This window comes from Diabrotica virgifera, chromosome 8 (genome assembly GCF_917563875.1).
Source record: "Diabrotica virgifera virgifera chromosome 8, PGI_DIABVI_V3a".
NCBI classification, from domain to species: Eukaryota; Metazoa; Arthropoda; class Insecta; order Coleoptera; family Chrysomelidae; genus Diabrotica; species Diabrotica virgifera.
The window spans coordinates 53,256,474-53,282,235 of record NC_065450.1 but is presented as its reverse complement, the minus strand read 5'-3'; positions in this window follow the sequence as shown (position 1 = coordinate 53,282,235).

Genomic DNA, 25,762 nt, shown 5'->3' with positions numbered 1-25,762 from the left:
CTGAAAAATGTTTTGGTTAAAATAGCCACGGAAAAAGTAGAGAACCTCATTTTAAGCAAAATCTGTTCTATAATTATTTTGTGAAAACTCAATACTTTTTGAGTTATTCGTGGTTGAAAATTGGCCATTTTCATTGAAACATTACACCTTTTCGGACGGATTTTTGCGAATACCTTAAAAACTATGCATCTAACAAAAAAACTATATAAAATATTTCTGAAGGTTATAAAAAAACAAAAAGATTCGTTTCTTCATAAATCTTCTAGTTAAAATACAAAGAGGGATATGGTAGATGGTAGGTAAGAAGAGTTTGTTTTTTTTGCTGCATGCTCAAATCGGTGTATTCAACTTGAAATAAGAGAGAAACTGTCGATTTTAGGTGTATAATGATACTAATAACTTTTGTAGTGCTTGAAAAGACCTTTAAAATGAGCAATATTAAATGTGATTACATTCAAACTAAGCGAGATATTCTGCAAAAAAGTTTATGACTAACGTATTTTAAGAAGAAATGAGAAGTATATTTAACCCCTCATCCATCAGAATTTAAATACATCGTTTTCCTTCTACAATACTTTTTATTATAGTGTGATTTATATGTTCAAAAAGTTGGACTGGATTAAAATGAATGGTTTTTGAAAAAAATAAGATCAAATTATAGAGCGCATTTTTAAATTTTCCTAAAAATCTTCTTTTTCCTCCATGTAAATCGAAAAAGATAAGAGGATACGAAAAACAGATACCACACAAAAATGTAGGGCTTTTTCAGATAAAAATTTCCTTTTTATTTTTCATTACTGTATCTCTTATCATTTTCAGGTTACATGGAGAAAAAGAAGATTTTTAAGAAAATTTAAAAATGCGCTCTATAATTTGATCTTTTTTTTTCAAAAACCATTCACTTTAAACCCGTCCAACTTTTTAAACATAGAAATAACACTATAATAAAAGATATTGTGGAAGGAAAACGATGCATTTACATTTTGGTGGGTGGGGGTTAAAATTACTTCTCATTTTTTCTTAAAATACATTAGTTATCAATTTTGTTTGCAGCATATCTCGCTTAATTTTAATGTAATCGACCTTTAATATAGCTCATTTTCAAGGTCTTTTCAAGCACTACAAAAAGTATTAGTAGCATTATACACCTAAAATCGACCGTCTCTCTGTTATTTCAAGTTGAATACACCAATTTGAGAATGTACCAAAAAACAAACTATTTTCACCTACCATATCTCTTTTTGTATTATAACTAGAAGATTTTTATGAAGGCAAGTGTCTCTTTGTTTTTTTATAACCTAGAAAAATGTTTAATATAGTTTTTTTAGTTAGATGCATAGTTTTTCAAGTACAGTGGAACCCTGTTAACTCGGATTAATCGGGACCGCGGCTGATCCGGGTTATCGAAAATCCGGGTTAGTCGGAGAAAATGGTAAAAATTAATAAAATATGGTATGCTTACAGATAAACTCCGTTATAATTGTTACACAGACACTGGTAAACCACGTTCGCATTCCACACAAAACCACACATACAAAGCGTCGTCAAGAGTCTCATTCTAAGCTTTATTAGCTTTGCACCGATTGTCCAAACTGTCTTTTGTTATCATTTTGAAAAAAAAAAAATTCTTCGATTTTAGTTCTATTTTCCTTCCAATCCGATACTGTAGATGTCATATAATCCGACATCATATAATGCTGCAAGATTCGCCTTTATCAATTCTACTTAATGCTTCTAGTCTCTTTTCCATTGTCACTACATTTTTACGTTTTGTTGCCCTTATAGACAAAAACACGCAAACACAAAATCTGAATAGATTTACGAACGATTACAGAACGGAAGCGAACAATACGACTTTACTACACGCAATACCGTCTCTGATGTTATGTTATTTAATAACAGTGATGACTATGACCATTGTTAAAAAAAAGAATTTTAATAGTCTTTTCTAAACAATGCTAAGACAGTTTCAAATAAATAAAGGATACTACAGGTGCCTGTTGTTTTCGATAACACGACAATGAATGTGGTGTGCCATGAGTCATTTTTACTATGGTATATGTAGTTCAAATTACACGAATACCCATTATCTCTCAAATATTATATTCATTCATTTTTATTGTTGAAATGTTTGTCTGATAAAAATCGGTCCGGGTTAGCCGGAGTTCCGGGTTATCGGGGGCCGACTTATCGGGGTTCCACTGTATTTGCAAAAAAATTTTCAACCACGAATATCTCAAAAAGTATTCAGTTTTCAAAAAAAAATTATAGAACAGTTTTTGCTTAGAATTAGGTTCTCTAGCGAATACCGTGGTAATTTTAACCAAAAAATTTTCCACCCCTAAGAAGGGGTTCGAACCACCCCCAAGATAAAAGCACACATCGGCATAGGATAGACATTGAATAAGGAGATAAGTAGAGGCTAGGCCCAAAATTTCATTAAAATCCATGCAGTAGGATATAATTTGGAGGTAATATCCTATTCTTGCTTCCATTGACTGGCGTACCCGTGTTGAGCTGCCCCCCCCACTTGCAAAAATTAAAAAACAAATAGCTCTGATTTATGAACTATTTATGAGCTTCCATATTCCGCAAATTAAAAATTTTGAGCTCGTTCCACTGAGCAGGAATTTAATATTTTAGTGGGGGGGGGGTTGACTCAGTCCCCCCACTACTGAAAAATAGGGATATTGAATCGATTTTTGCGGCAGAATTACGAGCTATTTATGAGCTCTTGAAATTGTATAGTTGAGCTCATCCCCTTCACCCCCAAACAACCCTTTAATTGATTTTACTTAAGAGATTCATGCTGAAAAAAATTAAAATATTTAGTATCACGGATATTATTCCAATAGCTTATATATTCTAAGAATAAACTCTTAAATCATGCGCATTTCGATTACTGAGCTACAACCCCTTCGCAAGAAAACCACCCCATTTTCCAGGCTTAAGAGGGAGTTTGTACTTAAAATGCATTAAATTAATTATTTGGCGACTAAATATCGTTTAATAATTTATGAGCTCCCAAAATACGCCCATTATGTCATTAAATTGCAATTTCCTTTGTATAGTGCAGTCACCGAAGGTAAATATCAACTATTACCTTCAATTTCGGTGAACCTTCATCGAGTTTCACGAAAATTGGTGAGTGGTTAGAGGATACCCCAAGAATCAAAGGTGACATGGTGCCACCTTGCGCCTTTATCCTGGGGGGTGGATACCACCCCTTCTCGGGGGTGAAATTTTTTTTATTAAAAATAACTCCACAAATCGATAGACGGACAAAGTATAAGCAGAATTTGTTATATAAAGTTATTAAAATAAAGCAATACTTTTTGAGTTATTAAAGATCAAAGGTTTTAATTACTTATTCGTGAAAGAAATGCATATTTTAAAGCGGTTTTTCGTAAATCACTGAAAAACTGTAAGTTTTTACAAAAAAGTTAATAGAAGTTTAATTCGTATAGCTTATATTCTAAGAATAAACTCTTCAATCACGCGCATTTTGGTTATTGAGCTACAACTCCTTCGCAAGAAAACCACCCTATCTTCCCGGCTTAAGAGAGAATTTTACTTAAAACGAATTAAATTAATTATTTGGCGATTACATATCGTTTAATAATTTATGAGCTCGCAAAATACACGCATTTCAATTATTGAATTGCAATTTTCTTTTTATAGTGCAGTCACTGAAGGTAAAAATCAAAGATGACCTTCGATTTCGGTGAACCTCCATTCATTTTCACGAAAATTGGTGAGTGTATAGAGGATACCTCAACAAACAAAAGTAACATGGTACCAACTTGCAGTTTTAGCCTGGGGTAAATATCACCCCTTCTCGGAGGTGAAAATTACTTTATTAAAAATAACCCCACAAATCGATAGAGGGACAAATTTTAAGCAAAATTTGTTATATAATGTTATTAAAATAAATCAATACTTTTTGAGTTATTAAAGATCAAATATTTTAATTTTTGTGAAAAAAAATTCAAGTTTTATATTAAAGCTATTTTTCATTAATAATCACTCATAAATGTATATTTCACGAAAAATTAAAATTTTTGATCTTTAATAACTCAAAAAGTATTGATTTATTTTAATAACTTTATATAACAAATTCTGCTTATAATTTGTCCTTCTATCGATTTGTGGAGTTATTTTTAATAAAATAATTTTCACCCCCGAGAAGGGGTGGTAACCACCCTCAGGGTAAAGGCGCAAGGTGGCACCATGTCACCTTTGTTTGTTGGGCTATCCTCTAACCGCTAACCACTCACCAATTTTCGTGAAAATCGATGAAGGTTCACCGAAATTGAAGGTAATAGTTGATTTTTACCTTCAGTGACTGCACTATACAAAATAAATTGCAATTTAATGACCTAATGGCGCGTATTTTGGGAGCTAATAAATTATTAAACGATATTTAGTCGCCAAATAATTAATTTAATGCATTTTAAGTACAAACTCTCTCTTAAGCCTGGAAAATGGGGTGGGAGAACTTTTCAGCTGTGCATTTATTTGAAATAATTTTCAGATTTAATAAGTTTGCAACAAACAGCTTGCATTGAAACTAATGTAGAAAAGATAACATATTAATTACCATTTTGTACTATTATTATATATTTTAAATTCCTCAGCTTTCTTTCTACAAAACTGAATATGTCTAAAAACTTCATTAGCATTCAAAATATAAATTCCTAACTTTTAAAATATTCTCAGTAACAATTTACAATACTGCTATGTTCAAAATATACCGATAATAACATCAAAACAATACACGATGAATTTATATTTTTTATATTTACTGTACAAGGAAAGCTTTAAGTCTACAGTGACCAAAAAACAATTAGATATATATTATTAGTTTTCATTTCCATATTAGTCCATGTGTGAGGATTTCTTTGCAGATTCCTGTTCAATAATGTCCCCTTTAAACAAATCAGAATGGTGCCGGGCGACAATTTTTTTAAACAAATTGAAAATTACCCTTTTGCCTCGAAAAATGTATTTTTAGGTTTCTTGAATGATTTTAAACAAAAAAAGGTCTCTTGTCATATTTTTGAAAAGTTGATAGTTTTCGAGCTATAGGTACGCATTTTCGATGCTTGAAAACTCTTAAGTTTCGGTAAAATGATAGTTCTTTTTTGTATAAGATGACCCAAAAACATATTTTCGGGGACAAAAAAGGTGATGTTTTGAATTTGTTAAACAATTTCTGCCCAAAAGTTTCGCCCGGCACCCTTCTGATTTGTTTATAGGGTATATTTCTTAACAAGAATCCGCAAAGAAACCGAAACAGAACAACCAGACACAAGCAGCATTAAATCCGTACCCCGGAAGTGTCATAGGTTTTTGAAACTGACCCTCAGGGAAACTAATTGGTGACCCCTGGCCTAGACTACCTGTTTTTTTCTTGAGTTCTGAAAATACCCCTCTCCCTTCTATTGTAGAATGAACGACTGCATCTAGATCTACATCAGCAGAGGCCAACAATAGTTTTGATCCTCGATTCGCAAATTCCCCTGTCAGCTCAGATAATATTTTACTCATTGCTCTAAGGCCAAATTGAATAGCAAAGGTGATAAGGGGTCTCCTTGTCTAAGTCTAATTCCCAGTTTTTTTTTCTAATATTTGTGGGATCGTACCTACATATTTGATTTATTGGTGATCTTCCTGTACGAAAGCCGCATTGGTAGTCGCCTAGAATACCTTTCGAATACGGAGTGAGCTTCTTTAACAAGATAATTCATCGAATTTTATACGCTTTGCTAATAAGATATATGCCGATATAGCTTCGAAATTGATTTTTTTCTCCTTATAAATGGATATTATATTGCTTCCAATCCATTCCTTTGGCATTTTCTATTGTTGCTATACTCTCAAAATAATATCATAGAATTTTTTATATAAAGCGTTTCTTCCTTTTTTTATTATTTCTCCATTTATATGCCATCATTTCCTGGAACTTTGTGATCTTTAAGAGATGCTATCGCATTTTACTTCTTGAAGTTGTTGCTGGTATTTCCTCATCTGCATAATGGAACGTAATAATAATATTTGCTTTCTCCATATCACTTTCAATATTTAGTAAATTCCGAAAGTATTCCTTCCGTTCGACGATTTCCGTTTCTATAAGGTAAATACATCATTCATAAAAAACTGTTATTATTATTATATTCTACATCATCGCAAACTTTAGCCCTTGTATATGTTATGCAACGTTTACATGTTTTCACAATGTTATTTTCAATCCACCCCAAGCAGACCTTCTTCGCAGTTCTGCGACGACGGGATAAGACCACAATACTGAGTAAATAAACCTGAAGTTATTCGATTTTATAGCATAAACGTTTTTATTCAGAATTTCCAACTCCCCCTCGAATTCATTTGAAACCGATCAAAAGAAGAGTAAAAGCATTTGAATTAAATAAGCGAAGCGAAATAAAATACAATTCTGAGCTTTTTAGCAAAGGGGAGCTGTTTAAATATTAGTTGACATGTTTTTAGAATCGATAGAACTGTGGGAGGGTTATTGTGTGCATATTTATACACACAAATACAAAATAAGAAATAAACTATGGACATTATGCATATCTAAAGTTTAATACTTTTTGATGAAAAGTCAAGTAAAGTTCGTGTATTCTTCTGGCTTAGGTCTAGCGTTATGGTTTTCGGATCAAATTACAGGAGATTAATAAAATAATTTGTTACAAAAGTAAGACAAATGGACAGCATTTTGAGAAAAGATGGAATCAAACAGTAAAGAGAATCAGAAACTGTTGTATGGAGTTTTAAAATCATTGAGAAAAGAAAAAAATCAAGACATAGAAAACATAAACAATAAAACTAGCGAAATTCTCACAGAAGAAAATGAAATAATGAACATATGGAGAGAATATTTCCAACAAATGCTATAAAATCGAAGAAAACAACGTGTTAAACCAAAGAATAGATGATAGTGTAGATCCTAACCATAAATGAACTGCAGGAAGCTATTGCACAAAGCACAAATGAAAAACGGAAAAGCACCAGGGTACGACAGAATTACCGGCGAAATGGTGAAAAAAATGGAGAGATGAACAGATACCAATGGACTAACAGAGGGCTCAGATAGTAACGATTTATGAAAAGGGTGATAGAACGGATTGCAACAACTACAGAGGAATAATACTCTTAAGCACTGCCATGAAAATATACAAAAAAATACCGAACAAAAGAATAACCAGAAAAATTGATAGCACACTCGAATCACAAAGCGGATTCAGAAAAAGCAGAAGATCATGATCATGATCATATCGTCGGTATACTGCGAAAACCAGGTAAATGACAAATTTTAAAATATTGAGTTAAGTATACCAAAATTCTCAGCTTTTTACGCTCTACATACAGGTAGAACCCAGTAAATGATACGACTTACCATTCAGCAGATAATTTGTGTGATAAACAAATAAGTTACACATAACCAACTTTTCATTTTCAAGTAAAACAATATATCGCTACTTACTTCCAAAAATTAAAGTTCTGTTGTAACTAAACCCAAGTAAGCGCACATATATTATTTTGCCGGACAACAATATATTTCTACTGCTGTATACCATATTCAGTAAAAAGGTGATAAATGTCTTTAATACATTTTACATGTATATTTTATTAAAATTTCTCATTCATATCGACTGGTAAAATCGATAGTATCGACTATGTTTCTTTGAATGTTCAAGAGGTACAGGTATGTGAGAAGTTTTTTTGTAAGACACTTTGTATATCAGCGTAGTTAATGCAAGATGTAATAAAAATTGATATTCTATGTTGTTATACAGATACGGGCAAACGGGGCAAGCATATACTGTCAAATAAAACAAGCAATGAAAACCGAAAAATTGTGAAGGGTCATATTGAGTCTTTTCCAACCATGGTCCCACATTATATTCGCCAAAGTTCGAAGCGTAGATATTTGGAAAAAAATTTGAGTATAAGGAAAATGTATCAACTTTCTTTATATAAATGCTTGTCAGCTGAAGAAACCGGAAGGTATTAGCGAAATTACATACCTACCGAAGAATATTTTCTAACGACTATAATTTAAGCTTTTTTATCCTAAATAAAATCAATGTTTAGTTTGTAATAAATAATATTTATTAGCCCTATCATATTATGATATGGCTAATACAACTAGAAACAGTTTAGAAACAGACAGCATCAAAAAAAGAAGTATGGAATCTCGAAGAACGAAATGATAAGAAACTCTCTAATCAACAACGGAATTTTGTTTCAATCACCTTCGATCTACAGGGTATACTACAGATTCCAGATTAACTGGGCAATTCATATATTCTTCCCGAAAATTATGGGTCTACAATTTGTGTGTAAATGAAGCTGCATCACCAAATGTAGCTTACCGTTTTGCCTGGTCAGAAATTAACGGTAGACGAAGAAGTTCTGAAATAGAAAGCATTATAATCAACTACTTATCAAAATGTGTCCCAGAATATGTAAGCAAGTGAAATAAGTGTAGTCTCTTATACCTGCGGAGGACAGTATCGTAACATACATTTTTAGAGTCGGGACATTCTTGTATGGAAGTTGACTCTATACATAGCAGCATCTAAAGCGCTAGAAATCAGGTCTATCTATGGTATGCCAGATTACTTGTCTGTTTTTTCAAAATGCAAGGGAAACTAAAAATGTCAAGGTCAGTGATAAAAAAGTATGTATAGAACCGTACAAGTGTAAAGATTTTAAATAAGTACTACGACTTTTATGATTTAAAAAAATTGTCACACACTCTAATTAAAAACCGAACAAAAGACCAAAACGGCGAAAACATAATGTGGTTAAAGATAAAAAGATGAGATTCGTGAAAGAAGGGATAAACAGAATCCATTTCAATTATGACGCGTCACCAAGCTTTATTTCCTTATTGATACTGCACGGCAGTCAACAAGAAAAAAGCAAGCTGGGATATTATATAACTTTATGATAGAACTTAGCCAACTAGTATAGCAAAAAACAGCGATTTTTTTACAGCTATTTGATAAGGGAGTGATACCGGAGGAATATAACAGGTGGTGTCGTATTTTACGATGCCAATGGCATCTTGTCAGATCCTGCTTTCAGTGACTAATCTGACGAGTAATATGCATAGTAGGTAATATTATTTTCTTGTATCTATAACACGTTCAAAATTAATTTGTTTTTTTCTATAAAACTGCCTATCATTTATGTAAATAATATCCACATAACTACAAACAGCTCTGAAGAGAATGTTCAGGGAAAACCAGTTAAATGTTATAATTATCGACTAATCCCTTAAAAACATTGCTATTAACTAGTTAGAGCCTCGTATTCCGATCAGAAAACTACAAAATATTATATTTGGTTTATTATAATTGTTATAAATGTGTTATTTTAAGGGTAACTGATTAATTTAGATTTACAGGTAAAACCAGGTAAGTGACCGCATCTTCATCTTAAATTTAGGTTTAATCAGCTAGGTGTCTTAACTTTTTCAAACTAATGATAGAATATCATTTCTGATATATGCATCTTTCACTGGAATACCGAATATCAAACACAAGTGGTCCTCTTAATTCAAAATAAAGCACTAAACTTTAAAAACGTTTTTTCTCGGCTTTGGTATTTCGGCATTTACGTGGTTTTCGCAGTATACCGACGATATATTTACCATCAAACAAATAATAGAAAAATACCAGCAACAGGTAAAAAGATGTATATGGCGTACATAGACCTTAAAAATGCTTTTGACACGGTACCAAAGCAAAAATTATGGAAAATATTAGAGAAGAGACGTATTAGTAACAAAATAATAAGGGTAGTTACCAAAAAATTTACAACGACAATATGAACTATGTCATCAGTCAAAAGAGAACAGCAAAACCATATTAAATTATGTACTACAAATGAGGGTCTGAGGCAAGGAGGAGGATTAAGTCCAACATTATTTATAATTTACATAAGTAAGATAATTAAAGAATGTAATGAAAAACTGTAAAAGTGAAAGAAATGCATGTGGTTTATAGAAATTTAAGACGAGTAGACATTTCAGAAGAATTCGCTGACGACGTCGTCTTATTGGCCGAAAATGAGAAACAACTACAAAGAAATATGGAAATATGGCATGAAATATGTACTAAAAAATATGAAGTGACAATAAAAATAAAACAAAAGTTATGGTCACGGGAGAAAATAAAGATGAAGAAAAAATAGACATAAAAAGGGAAAAAGTAAATATAAAACAAGCACGAATATTCCAATACTTAGGAGTAGAATTATAATGAGCAATAAATTCATAAATAAAAAAGAAATAACAAGAACAACAGAAATTAATGTGTTAAAGTCAATAATATATTAAAATGAACAAGTTGATAAAGCAGCTAAAGAAAGCATACAGTTGGGAGATGTTACATCCTTATTAACATTAGATGAGAAAATAAATCTAGCCAAGGATAATGTATATCAAAAATGGTCTAAACAATACAGATATTTGAAAAAATGCACAAGATATACATTGCAGAACCTGACATTCGAAAAAACTAACATGAACTAATCGTACATTAAAAAAAGTAATCTTTAAACATCATTTGGATTCATGTTTTTAACATTATCGAATAATTAGGTAAAGGGAAATTTCAGTGGAAGTTCTCCTTATATGATTGACTTATTCTTCCAATGCAAGGAACATATTGTTAAAATAAATGGGGTTAAATAAAAGAAAAACTTCCACAAGGGTTATTATATTTCCCATCATCAATATGTATTACTTGTTTTGTTGGTTTTAAATATTCTCTGGTTGTTTATAAAATATCCTGTTGAATTTTGTTCCATTGTTCATCATATTATCTTCTCTTTATTTCCAGTAATAACTTACAGGAAGAAGAGAAGTTACAGAGAAGGAATAAGATACAGAGAAGAGGCACATGTTAAAATTTTAAATTTCTTACAGAAAATATTGTAACTATGGTAAACATAAGTGTCAAAATAATAGAAGTTGTTATTTTTTTCTTAATTCAAGAAAATGAATATTTCACGAGACATACGGTAAACTATAAACATATTTTATAAAAATAGCGAGACACTTCCACAAAATTTTTTTCGTTATCTAAATCTAAGAACTTCATAAAAATAACTTTTAATGCACTTTGTCTCCCGCCTTTTATCCTGCTCGTATTTTTCTAAAATGTCCAACGACTAGTACGATATACCCTTAAAAAGTAACAAAGATTCAAGGGGAGGAATTCCATTCGGCCTCACACTTTGGGGCCCTTATCGCGCCTGGGCAGCGTTTTTCAGCCTAACTAGTCTTGAGGACATAGAAAGGACTCCTTTTAGTCCTCTATTCTGATCTCTCGCATTATCCTACAGTGTGTGCATTTACTGATAACGCTACCTCTTGTCTCATTTCTCTTCACGTCCTTCACTTAAAATCTCAAAATGGCGGAAACGACGGAGAGGACTTTTAGTTAATAACTTTTTATAGGGTGAATGTCGAAAATGTACAATCAAAATAAAAAAAAAATGGGAAATAAATTTACAAACATGTTGTTTCGAAACGAATCATAGGCCTTTGAAAGCTAAGGATATTTTATGCGTTGTCTGTAAAAAATATTGTACAGCTGTGGCCATTGAATAGTTTTTAACTCGTTTAAACGCACCTTCTACGTCAAAGTAACATTAACAGTGGCGGACCCAGAATAAGTTGAATAAAATTAAAAATCTTTCGTTTGTGGACCGAGGCTGGCGGCCTGAATTTTAATTGTTCAGAGAGCATCAAATATGCGCTCTCTGACGAAACCCAATTAAGGGTAGAAACTAGTAAGAGTGCTTTTGGCGGTCTCTGAAATAACTAAAGTAAGACAGCTCTTGTTTAGGTTCACAGCGAAATGATTATTATATACATATTCGGTTTCATAACGTCTTACGACGTTGTCCGACTCCCAAACGCCACTGTATTCTGTCCTGAACTCCTAACTCCCAGATTCCAACTCTGTGGTGGTCTTCCTCGTTTTTTTCTTCTCTGGGGGTTGCCACATCATAGTTTTTTTAGGCAATCTTTCGTCCCCCATTCGGCTCACATGCCCATACCATATGAGCTGTTTTCTCTCAATATCCTCAACTATAGTACCCTCTTCACCCATTTGTTGTTTTATTACTTCATTCCTTATTCTTTCGGCTCTTGATATTCTCATCGATCTTCTGATGGCATCCATTTCCGTGGCTTCGACCTTTTTCTTATACAGTGCTAGTCAAAAGTCCGTACCCCCCCTCGTATCTTTTGAACGGTTATACCTATAATAGTGAAATTTGGAGGGAGGAAATAAACAAACGTAAGCTCCTTAACTAGTCATGACAGGTGACGTAATAGTGACAGATGACGTTACAGAGCCACTGTGACCGATAATTTTAAATAGGACCTTATGGCAAGTGATACCCCGTTTGAAAGGTATTCAAAATACCTATTCAGTCATACTAATTTTTTTGGGTTTTAGTTGATTTTGATTTTGGTGAATAAATTAAATACATGTAATATTGTAGTTTCGCTAGTTTCGCATTTAATTAATAAAAATTCAAATGTCCGTCTATGGTTTTTTTGTCAAAAATGTTGACGTTTTTCAATTCTCTAGTAGTTTTTACGTCAGCGTCAACCTTTTTGACAAGTAATCATATGCGGAATTTTGAATTTTTATTAATTAAATGCGAACTACAATTTTAAATTTATTTCATTTATTCATCAAAATTAGCTTAAACTCAAACAAAATTAGTATGACTGAATAGGTATTTTCAATACCTTTCAAACGAGGTATCACTTGCCATAAGGTCCCATTTAAAATTATCTGTCACAGTGGCGCTGTAAAGTCATCTGTCATAATTACGTCACCTGTCATGACTAGTTAAGAAGCTTACGTCCGTTTATTTCCTCCCTCCAAATTTCACTATTATAGGTATAACCATTCAAAAGATACGAGCGGGGGTACGGACTTTTGACTAGCACTGTATGTATTTCTCTGTTATTCTCCATGGCTCCATAAAGTAGGCTAGTTTTAACCATTGTCTCATATATGTTCCATTTTCTTTTCTTTGATATTTCTTTACTCCATAGAACTCCGTTTAGACATGCTATAGCTCTTCGTACTTGTATGATTCCATGTTCTATTTCTCGTTCGTCTTTTCCACTACGGTCGAAAATGACGCCCAGGTATTTATATTCGTCACATGGATTTACTTTTTATTGTCGAATGATTATTGCGAAATGATTATTTATTGTTTTTATTACTTCTACTCCTATTTTAAGTATTGAAAACTAATCTTTGTTGGAATTTTACCGTGCTGGACAGGAGGGTAGTCAGATGCAACTTGATAGATATCCCTCGGCCTCCTTAGCTCCGGCAATTCGTTGGTTGGCAAATTTCTGAAGCCACGAATGGTGTAACCAGAAGATTAGTTCTGATAAAGTTTTATTTTCAATATTTTTAATATTAAAAAAATATTAAAAATATTGAAAATAAAACTTTCGTTCACAAAAAATTTTGTTTATGTTGCTAGGTAAAAAATTCTTTTAATAATTTAATTCTTCATTTAACCCGTTGACGGGTATTTTCATATTAAAATGACATACTTATAGATGTATAATTGGCTGGCGATTTTACAATACTCTAAAACAGGGGTTCCCAAACTGGGGGGCGCGAGACAAGTTGAACATTAAATTAAATTTAGTTATTTTTCTAAAATTCAAAATTAACCGCTTGTTAATTTGTGTCTGGTAACGCAGAGTAAGCAAAAGTTATCTCAAATACCTCTTTTTGACAACACTGTGAAACGCCGCATTGATGATAGGACCGAAGACATACAAAACCAGGTAGTTGATGCAGTAAAATAATCGCCATTTTTCGCTATTCAGCTAGACTAGAGTACTGACATAGCACAATGTTATCAGTTAATTGTTTATGTTCGGTATATTCAAAACGAAAGAATGAAAGACGAGCTACTTTTTTCTACAGAGTGGGAGAGTGAAGACCACGACAAAAGCTATTAATGTTATGAAAGCAGTGTGAGAGTTTTTTGACAAACATGACAAACTCTCTTGGCAAAAACTGATCAGTTTATGTACAGATGGCGCACCTTCAATGCTTGGTTTTCGCTCAGGCTATTTGCCATTAGTAATAGAGAAAAATGCTGATGTGATTGGGATACATTGTTTTATACATCGACAAGCCTTGGCAGCAAAAACCCTTCCAAATGAACTTATGGCTGTTTTAAAGTTGTGTATTAAATAGTGAAGTACATAAAAAAAACAGTGCTTTGAATACTCGACTGTTTAAAACTCTTTGTGAAGATTTAAAAAGGGATCACAAAACACTACTACTTCATACAGAAGCACGATGGCTCTCAAAAGGAAATATTTTGGTAAGATTATTTGACCTTTGAGATGAAGTAATCACATGGGAACATCAAAAGCAAAATGAGCTAAACATGACCTTCAAAAAACATTGTACCCAAGTAATATTGGCTTATTTGTCAGACATCTTTGACTCGTTGAACAGCCTTAACCTAAAACTGCAGGGTGGAGACTCAAATATAGTAGTTACTCATTGTGATGGAGGCTTAGTTACTCAACTTTGGAGGCGTAAAATATCAGCAAACCCCTGAAATTATTCAAATTTGTCTAAAGTAGAGCTAATCTCAGAAGAAACCCGCTTCATGAATATTTATGAAGGATCAAGTTTGAAAATCGAAATATCAAATCATTTGGAGAGCCTAATTGAAGAGTTCCAGAAATACTTCCCAAACACTTGTGACAATTTTATTTACAGAATGTCAAAATAGACTCCCTGCCTGAGTCACTTCAAGAAGATGCTTTGCAAATAAATCCAAATGATTTTTTGCATGATTCCTCTGCCAAATACTTTGTTATAATGGCCAAACCTTCATTTTGGTTAAAATATTTCAAAGTGTATCTTAGTGTATCACGGGAAGCTCTTCATTTATATTTGCCTTTTTCAAGTAACTATTTGTGCGATTTTCAACACTTATGGCAATTAAAACAAAGTATCGGAATAAACTTGATGTTGCTAGTGACTTGTGTTGGGCACTTACTAAAACTCAGCCACGAAATAAAATGCAAGCACATCCATCTCACTAACCAACCTAATCTATTTTTCTTTTATTAATAATTTTTGTATTTTATGGAAACTGATATTGTTGTATCTCATGGCAGAATAATTAAATGTTTTGTTTTCAAGCTAATAATTATTTGTTTTTGTTTTGTTCCTATTTAGGCGCATACAATTTATTGTAAAGGAGGGGGGCGCGAGAAGCTTTCATTTCAACAAAAGGGGGCGTGGTACAAAAAAGTTTAGGAAACCCCTGCTTTAAAAAATAACAAATCAATGATGCAAATAAAGATAATTTGGCACAAACGTAATCGATCCTGATAGTAGGTACGTTCACAATATCAACGGGTAAAATGACAATTGTAATGTCTAGGTTAGTATTTTCAGCGACGTAAATATAAATATTTTATGTCATTTGTATATTCGGACATTGTATAGCGAAATTTGATTTTATATTTATTTATTTTTACATTAAAAATATTTTAGGTATTAATATTTTGGCAAACATTTGTATAAATATTGATGTTTATGTAAATATAAATATTCTGACAACTGTCAGATTTAACTAAAATGTCATGCCATTAGTGACGATCAAAACAAGAACAAGACCAAGACCAGGCTAGTCTTGGTCTTGGTCTTGTTCTTGCAAGCTTGGTCTTGGTCTTATTCTTGCAGCTAAAAGGTAGTCTTGGTCTTGGTCTTGGTCTTGCACTAGCTGGTGTTGCTGCAAGAGTCTTGCTGCAAGAGTGTTGCTGGTCTTGCTTTTTTGGTAGTAATAATTTGAACCAAACCATTTCGAATAAAATGTACATTGAAATAAATATAGATGTGAAGAATGAAACTCTATTTTTTGCTTTAAAATTTTAAAAGCATGTAGAATGTAGTTACAAACGGATACCAATTTTAACATTATACATTCACCTAATCATTTCATTAAAAAGTATGTTTCAAATATAAAGGTTTATTTTCAAATTTCAATTTTTATTTGAATTGAGACACAACCTGCTTTTTATACATTCAATAGCATATGATATAAAAGAAAAAAAAAGTGAAAAAAAAGAAGAAAAAAGGAAAAGTTATTAGTTACATTTTATTTTATTTGGAGGAAATACGCGATTTATTTAATTATACATACTTATATACAAGGTAAAAGCAAAACTGTGTTTTTAATGTGGAGAAAATTTAAAAAAACCTTTAATTTTAACCAGTTGTAAAATTCCTATTGAAATGATGTATCGAACGTGAACACCGATTTCTCATTAAAAAAAAATTATTTTCAGTTCATCTTGAACATACATTGAACGTGTAACCTATAAAGTTTGTACATATACTTAGTAAACATTCTGCATATACAGGGTGTCTGTATAGTGTGACAAAGCTCGATATCTTGGAAACTGTTCATAATAGAGAATAACTAAAAATAGAAAAATTAAAGAATATCATTTTCCGAAAAATCCAGTATCACTAAAAAAAAATTTCATTATTTTTAGCTTTTAAGTTCCAATTAAAAACAAATATGGCTGAAAATCTATTATACTGGAAACTGTTGAACTGTCATACGAATAATTTTATTTCTGTTTCTACATATACGGTTTTTTAAATATCATTTTTGGGTACTACAGAAACGACGTCATCAGTATTCTTTTCATAAATTGTGTTCTTATACGACAGTCTAATACGGAGCATTTTTTTTTAAGTTCGATTGTGCTCCCCTTTTTTTTGACGTTCGATTTCTTTTTTTGTTATTTGAGTGGCCTGCTTACGTTAAATACCCTGTACTTACTGTTGTAAAATTATAAGATAACGCTAGAAAAGTTAGAAGAGGAACGTTAAAACCAATTCCCCTTAATCTGTTTTACTACCGATCAAAGTATATATCAAAATTACCCTATCTATAATTACATTTTTTGTCTTACAAGTAATTTCAATTGTCCTTGAACTGTCGCCGTTTGAAAACTTGCCTTCTGGACACTTTGAAGGTTGAGAAAATGCAAACCGTTTGACTTAATCAAAACGACTTAAAAATATAACCAAAATAATATGTATTTTAAAAATTCTATATTGTTTAAGGTTTATTACAATGTCAGTATATATTATTGAACTAAAAAAATAAAGTTAAATAATAAAAAACCAATTTCGCAAAAAAGTGCAAGAGTCTTGCAAGGTTCGGCCTTGGTCTTGGTCTTGGTCTTGGTCTTGGTCTTGAATACCTGGTCTAGGTCTTGGTCTTGCAAACCAAAAGGCGGTCTTGGTCTTGGTCTTGGTCTTGCTGCAAGACCAAGACCAAGACCGCCAGACCAAGACCAGCCTCGCTCATCACTACATGCCATGATTTGGGACATTATTAAAACCTTATATGACGTTAAAATTAATGATGCACTGAAAAAAGAGTTTGAGATGAACTGTACACTTTGTAGGGGAGGAAAGTATGCTAAATGTGCAGTCACTCGAGCGTTATGGAGACCTATTGGGTTGTGAAGATTTGGTCCTAAAATCAAAAAAAGTTAAGTTTTCCATTTTAGTGGCGACTTTCCATTTTTTAATTTAATTTTCCATTTCCAACAATTGTTTTTATCAATTATAGCGCCATCTATCCATAATTCGAAAAAATGTCTCGAATAAAAGTTACTTATTCTTACGTAAGGAATCCAAATCTGCAATAAAAAGGGGGCTCCTATTTAAGATTTTAAAGTAACCCCCCCACCTCTGTGGGAGATCGTGTTTGGTGCCATTCGATAGATTTTTCAAAAATACTGAACACCTGTTATTTTTGAGTTTTTCGATATAATGTTCATTTCGCAAAATATCGCGGGGTTTGTATTTAAATTTTTAAATTTACCCCATACTCCTGTCGTTCATTTCGCGAAATATTCGCTTTTTTCTTGGGAAATTTTATGACTCACCCATTTCCTTTCGGCCCGCTTTATATCGTCATATTTTTAAAAATATACACTGTTTTGCATGTGCTTAACTTACCTTATCTTAATCGACGATTTCGAATTTTTCTAAGGATAGATTTTTTTCGCCCCCCCCCTTAACGAACTCTCCTCTATTAAGAGCCAATATATGGTAGATGTACATTTTTACAGGGTACAAGGTTTTTCCCCATGTGATAATCTGACGCGCTCCAGTAACTGCAAAAAGCCCCGCTTGGGCTCCCCTACCACCTGTGTTTTCGCCGTAATCTGATCCAACACTAATGAAAAAATTCAGACTAAGCATGAAGTGTTTGTATGTACCATCTTAATTTTACATAAAATTTATCAGTCTCTCCCACAGCTCTCCTAGCACTAGTTGGTACTCCCTCATAATCTCTCAAAATCTTAGCATAGTCACTGGAAAGTTCTTTCTTACTGAGTGGCCACCGCAGAATCAATCTCTCGAGGAACTCTGCCATATACTTTCTCAAGATCATTGAATAACAAGAGCGTTTGTTTCTTTACTCCCGTATTTTTCCGTCAGCTGCCTTATAATGAAAAGTGCATCTGTTGTTGATGTACCTTCGATAAAACCAGACTGATTATCGAATATTTCGGTTTCTTTACGTATTCGTCTATCAACTTCACTCTTTTGTTATGAAATACCAAATAACAAATCATCTCATTTTAGTTCTGAAAGATTTATAGTCCCCCAGGACCAACAGTAGTGTTCGAAAATAGAAGCTATCGAAATGTGATTATTGCAAACTATTTAACTGAATACTAAAAATCGTTTTATGGTTGATTTTTTACAGCCCTCTTTCATAATTTTCTCCCTTGTCAATATCTGAAACAGTTCATTCGGTTTTTTAAATTGAGGTTGGGGGAAAAAGACTATATTTTAAGTGAAAAAGCTTTATAAAACCATGAATTATGATTGCTTGACTCCCCGAAATAATTTAATATATTTATGTCCTGCCTTCATCCCTGCGCGTCTCCTTCTATTTCTAAGCTATCTCTTTCTCGATAAGGTCAATAATTTCGTTATTTATTACTCAGTTTCGCATTTCCGTTTCCTTATTTATTATTTAAACTTTCTGGAAGTCGGCAATATTCATCACAAGTAGGAAGTTAATAATAAAAATAAATTTGTTGGAAAGAATTTTAGCACACTGGATAGAAGTTATTATACATGTTTGGATTTCATCATAAGCTATTTCTAGTGATTTATAAAATATTCAGTATTTAGTAATTACACGAGAGCTCTATAATTATCGATTTGTATCCCGTGTCACACTGTGACAATTTTAATTTCACGACCCGAAGCTGATGAAGGTGAAATTATGTCAAAGTGTCACGAGAAAACAACAAATTGATAATTTTTAAGAGTTTGAGTGTAATTTGATAAGATTATTTCATGAATAAAACTGTTTTTTAAAACATTTCATTTTAACTAATGTTTTATTGATATCTTCGTCTGAATATTTGCTAATCCTGTTCCTGGTGTTGTTCTCTTTGACAACTTGTAAAACATGAATTGTCATTAATGTCACTGAATGTTAATTTTTTTCGTAGCAACGAAGGGCATCTGACGTAATACTAGACGACGGGAAATTATCAAAAATTATCAGGTATAATATCACAAGAGAGTGAGAATAAATTGAAAATAATGCGACAGTTTTTCGAAAATTTGTTGTCTGGCAATAGACACGAGAGCCCGCAGGGCTCGAGTGGCTATTGCCCAATGACAACAAATTTGAGTAAAAATGAAGCACTATTTTCTTATTTATTCTTACTGTCGTGTGATATTCGTAAGATTATTTTTTAATACGTATATTATGGATATTTTCTTAAATGTGACAGTTGTCAAAACTAGGAAGTTGGTTGCCATTAAACAGAAACAATCTACTTAAAAAAATTCTATCGGTAATTTTCTACAGTAGATAATTCTCAGTAGTAATTGCACAAGAGCTCTAAAATTCTATATTAATTTTAGAGATCGAGTGCAATTTGTTGCGATTATTTCATGAATAAAACTGTTCAAAACCAAAATCTTATTGTAATTTATTTATGTAAGTACAAATTAATACTGTTAAACACACAGTTGATATAAAATATTTTACGGTTGAAAGTCATCACTTTTATAACTTTTAAAACATTAATTGTCATTAATGTCACTGAATGTATTTTTTCTTAGCAACGAAGGGCATCTGACGTAATATACTTGACGACGGGATATTATCAAAAATTATCACCTTAATTTGCATTTCTGTAGCTTTCTATTGGTCAGAATCTCCTTATGAATGAAATAATCAGTATAATTTTAATCTGATTAGACAGAATTAAACACGTGATCAAATATCTTACTATACGATTGGAAGTTAAAATCATGAAAAAATAATAGCTGTAATTTTTATTTCTCTAGTTTTCTATTGTTCAGAATCTATATGTATGAAATAATCAGAAAAATATCTATTTTTCATCTAATTCTCATCCAAAAAATTTGAAACCTATGAAGGATTATGACAAGGAGACCCACTATCAACAACGGCATTTAATCTTACATTGTAAGGAATAATCAGGAAAAGCGGAATAAACATGCAAGAAACGATATATTTAAAAACGGCCACCAACTCATAGATTTGCAGATGATCTGACACTATTAGCAATAATCAAGAAAGAACTACAATGAAACATCTAATGAAGTCAAAACTTCTTTAATGAGGTGCAAAAATCCAGATATATAAGACCATAATACGACCAGCAATCGCGTATGGAAGCGAAACATGGACGCTAACAAAAAGGGAAGTAAATAAATTGCTGGTGTGTGAACGTAAAATCCTTCGAATGATATATGGCCCTTGCAGAGACAGTGTGACAAACGAATGGAGGCGCAGATACGATAACGAGCTAGAGTCTCTATTCGGAAAAGAAAATCTAGTCAGATATATAAAGGCTAATAGACTCAGATGGGCAGGGCATGTGATACGCAGTAACGACAATCGCCTTATAAACAATGTTCTCTGGTAAAGGCCAGATGGAAGAAGGTCTGTAGGGCGGCCTAGAAAAAGGTAAAAAGATGCAGTCAAATAAGATCTAGAGAAAAAGGGAGTGCGACAATGGGAATTAGCGGCGACCGACAACCATGGAAGGCAATAGTAAACGCGGCAAAGACTCACGAAGAGTTGTAGCGCCATTGATGATGATGATGATGAAGAAAGAACTAGAAAAGTTATGAAAAACATAATAATAGAAGCCAAAAAATTGGAACTTAACATAAATGAAGAAAAGACAAAGTATGTGACAATGGGAGAGATACAAAAAGAAAAAGAAAATAACATCATATTACAAATAGATGGAGAGAAAACATACTCGTTCAAAAGAGTCAAGGAAATTAATTAGCTGGGAGCCAAAATAGATGAAAATGACAAGAATAGCTAAAGGAAATAAAAAGTATGGAGTATTGCGAACATTAACGAAGTCCAAATACTTATCAAAAATCGGAATTTATAAGACTGTTATCAGACCTACAGTTACATATGCATGCGAAACATTGGTGCTGAAAAAGTCAGAAACATACCATTGGGAAAGATGGAAGAGAAAAATGCAAAAAGCAATATATGGAGGTGTGAAAATAGAAGACCAGTGGAGAAGAAAAAATAATAAATAATTGGAAGAACTGTATAAAGGGCCAACGATAATGATGACGATCAAAGCACAGAGAATACGATATTTGGAGCACATCGAAAGAATGGGAAGTAAAATAATGCCAAAAATGGTACTCTCACGAAGACCAATACAAAAGAGAAGGAAAGGCAGGCTAAGAAAAAGATGGCAGGACAGTGTGTACGAAGACATGAGGAAAAGTGACATTGAGAGATGGAAAGAACTAGCATTGGACACAAGGGGATGGAGGGAGGTGGTGAAGGAGTGTATAAAAAGACTGAAGTGTAATTAAATAAAATTTATAAGACTAATATACATATTTTGATTTCATCGTATGCAATTTGCAGTCATCTATAATATATATTCTATAATAATATAAAATAATGCAAATGTTGAATAAAATCCACAACAATATGTTGAATACAACTTGCTTCAGCTGATTATGCAAGGAAAGATTCCAGGAAAGAGAAGAAATGAACTTTACTTTTCAGAGCAGCCGTCTCTAAAGTCTGAATAGCTATAATGATTGCCGACCTCCGGCGCGAAGGTGGCACATAAAGATGAAAAAGAATATAAAATATTTAGAAACATATCTATTTTCGTCTCTTTTAATCTTTTTGTATTGAAAATCGTGGATATAGAATTTTTTTTTGTTAAGATCTAGAACGAGGACCCTCAAAGAACAGTTGGATACAATCGGCTTCATCAGCATCTTCTTCAGGCCAAATAAAGAAATGACGAGATAAGGAAAAGGATGGGAATTTAAACAATAATAACAGCATTCAAACAACCAACACACTGAGATCTATTGTGTCCAAAACTAAATCAAACAACACACAGAAGATATTAAAGAACTGCAATTATAAAATATCTTAGGAATGCAACAATTTTCATGTGGGAGCAACCTCAAGACCACTAGCCCAATAAATGACCGTTTTGGAGTGTAATTTCCAGGGGCAACTCCGAATGGCATGAAAATTTGGGTTTATGTTCTACTACCCTCCACTTCAAAGTTGAATTTGTGCCGTTGGTTGCTTTTACTTGGGGGGTGACATTTACCCCCTCTCGGGGGGTGAAAAACGCGTGTTTAAAATAAGGCCGGAAATGGATCAATTGACTAATTTTAAGCACCTTTTGTTCTATAAAGTTTTTTACTTAAGTCAATACTTTTCGAGTTATTCACGATTAAAAATGTTGATTTTTCGACAAAAAAACTACGTTTTCAGACGGTTTTCCCAAATAACTCAAAAAGTAAATATTTTATCGAAAATAGTGTTTTCAGCAAAAGTGTATCTTATAAAAAAACGAAAAAAATGGTGTACCAGTAAAGTCCACAAATTGAGTAGAAGCAAAGTTGTAGCTCATGAAAAATACGTTCTTATTCGTCTAATTTCAAATCGAATAATTCAACGCGAGATCACCGAAGAAAGAAGCACTTTTCGGGAAAACCTTATTAACATTTTTAAAGTATCTAAAAAAAGGTTATTACTTGTTTTTTACAAAAGTTTACAGCATCAAAAATAAACGAGTTACACTGAAAAAAAAAGTTGGCCCCTTTTTTTGGTAAAAAAAATCGTGAAACGTCCCTCTATTTAGCACCCCAAATGAAATTAATAGTTTGGCTTTACCATTTATTTTAACTCTATGTGTATTGTTTATATGATCTGTAAGTTTGATTGGTTTGAAGTGCTTATTTTTGAAAACATTTGGTTTTATAATAAAAAAAAAATTTCTAAAATTTTTTGAAAAATTTCATTTTTTCCAAATAACTTAAAAAGTATTAGTGATAAGAAAAATCTTAAAGAGTAAAAAAATGTAGGTTTTGCTATTATAAATATGCTAGTTTCATTTTGTTTCTCCGTAAGACAAAAATTGGTTAATATATGGCTGTTCAAAATTTGCATACACTCGTGATTAGTGACCCATTCAAGCTTTTTCAACTATAACCCTTTCAAAAATAAACACTTTAAACCGGTGAGACTGACAGATCATATAAAAAATAGATATGCAAGTAAATTGTTTGTAAAGCGGCAGCGATTAATTTCATTTGGGGAGCTAAACACGGGGAGATTTTCATGATTTTTTACAAAAAAAAAAGAGGGCCAACTTTATTTTGAGCGTTAACTCACTTATTTTTAATGCTAAAAACTTTTGTTAACAATTAAAACAAAGCTTTTTATAAACACTTTAAAAAAGTTTAAATGGGTTTTTCCCGAAAAGTGCTTAATTTTTCGGTGATTTCACCTTGAAATATTCGATTTGGAATTAGACGAATAAAAACGTATTTTTTATGAGCTACAACTTTGTTTTTATTTGATTGATAGACTTTACCGATACACCATTTTTTTCGGTTTTTTATAAGCTACACTTCGGCTAAGGATATTTTTTTCGATAAAATATTTACTTTTTGAGTTATTTGCGAAAAACCGTCCGAAAACGTAGTTTTTTTTGTCGAAAAATCAACATTTTCAATAGCAAATAACTCGAAAAGTATTGCCTTACGTAAGAAACTCTATAGGACAAAAGTTGCTTAAAATCAGTCAATTTATCCATTTCCGGTCTTATCCTGAACGTATGTTTTTTCACCCCCGAGAAGGGGTGACTGTCACCCCCCAAGTAAAAGCAACCAACGGCACAATTTCAACTTTGAAGTGGAGGGTAAGTAGAACCTAAATCCAAATCTTCATGCAATTCGGAGTTGCCCCTGAAAATTACACGGTATCGCCGCATTTCCCGTTCATTTACTGGGTTACACTAAGTGTTAGGAAAAACTAGTAAAAATTAATCTTATCTCAAAAACACAGACTTTGACAGATCCCAGATATGCAAACATACCTGGAAAGATGAGCAAGTAATACAATGGACATAAGTATCAATAGTCATGAAAGAAACAAACCGTAAAAAGAGAAAAGCAGCAAAAATGTGTAGCAAACTCATCAAGAGAATGCGGCAAGCTCTATTTACCAATACTAAAAGAAGAATTCAGCAGTAAGGATATACCAACAATAATGGGTTAATAGAAGAGCGGAGATAGATCACCTACAATTAACTACATACGCACATAAAGACCAGAATTTAATATCATCACGAGCGTACAATATCACTCTGAGAATTCGTATTAAGTAGTAAACAGGGTGGTGAATAGTAAAACGGGCCATAGGAAACTCAATGTAAAATTCGAAACTGTTAAATTCCTGATTCCCTAATTATGTTACTTCAAAGGTCATGAGAAGCTATTTGTAGAGGATTAAAATCTGTATTAAAAACAAAAGTAACAAGCTGAAAATGCGAGCATTATCATAACGAAAACTTTGTTTATTTACGTATTTTAATTCATAATATGGAAAATTGCTATTATGAAAAGTAGTTTAGAATTAATAATTATGTTTTAATGTGCAATTATATCATTCTAATTTAAATGTTATGAACTATAAAGGTAGTTTACTCTTGATCGAAATTCATATTTTTTTAATACCGCGTATAAAATTTTATATTTGATGGTTGCATCATAAATCTTAGAATATGAAGATATTTTTATGAAGAATAACTTTTCTTCGTAAAATTAAAAATAAAAGAGTTATAAATTAAAATGTTGTTGGTATCCATAATTTGAGAAAAATCTTCAAATATTTTTTTCCATTATTATTAAAAGGATGTAATTGCACATATCAGACCATAATTTTTTATACCAAACAATATTATTTCATATACTGTCGGTTCGCTAAACTCAGACACAACTGGCTAGTGATTTTAGTCAATAATTTTGTCAATTTGGCAAAAAAAATGATTACTGATTACTTAATAATTACTAAATAATTAGTAATTTTGCCAATTTTGGCAAAATTCGCAAAAAACAAAAAAATTACCTACTAAAATCACTAGCCAGTTGTGTCGAGTTTAGCGAACCGACTATATTTTAATTTCATAGCAAATGGAACAGTCCATTTATCATAAAGGAGAGGCCGTATACTCGTATAAACCCTTTTAAAGCTGTTAATAAATTATTGCTTTTAAAATATACTCAAATTGTATTTTTGAACATCTAATTTATTT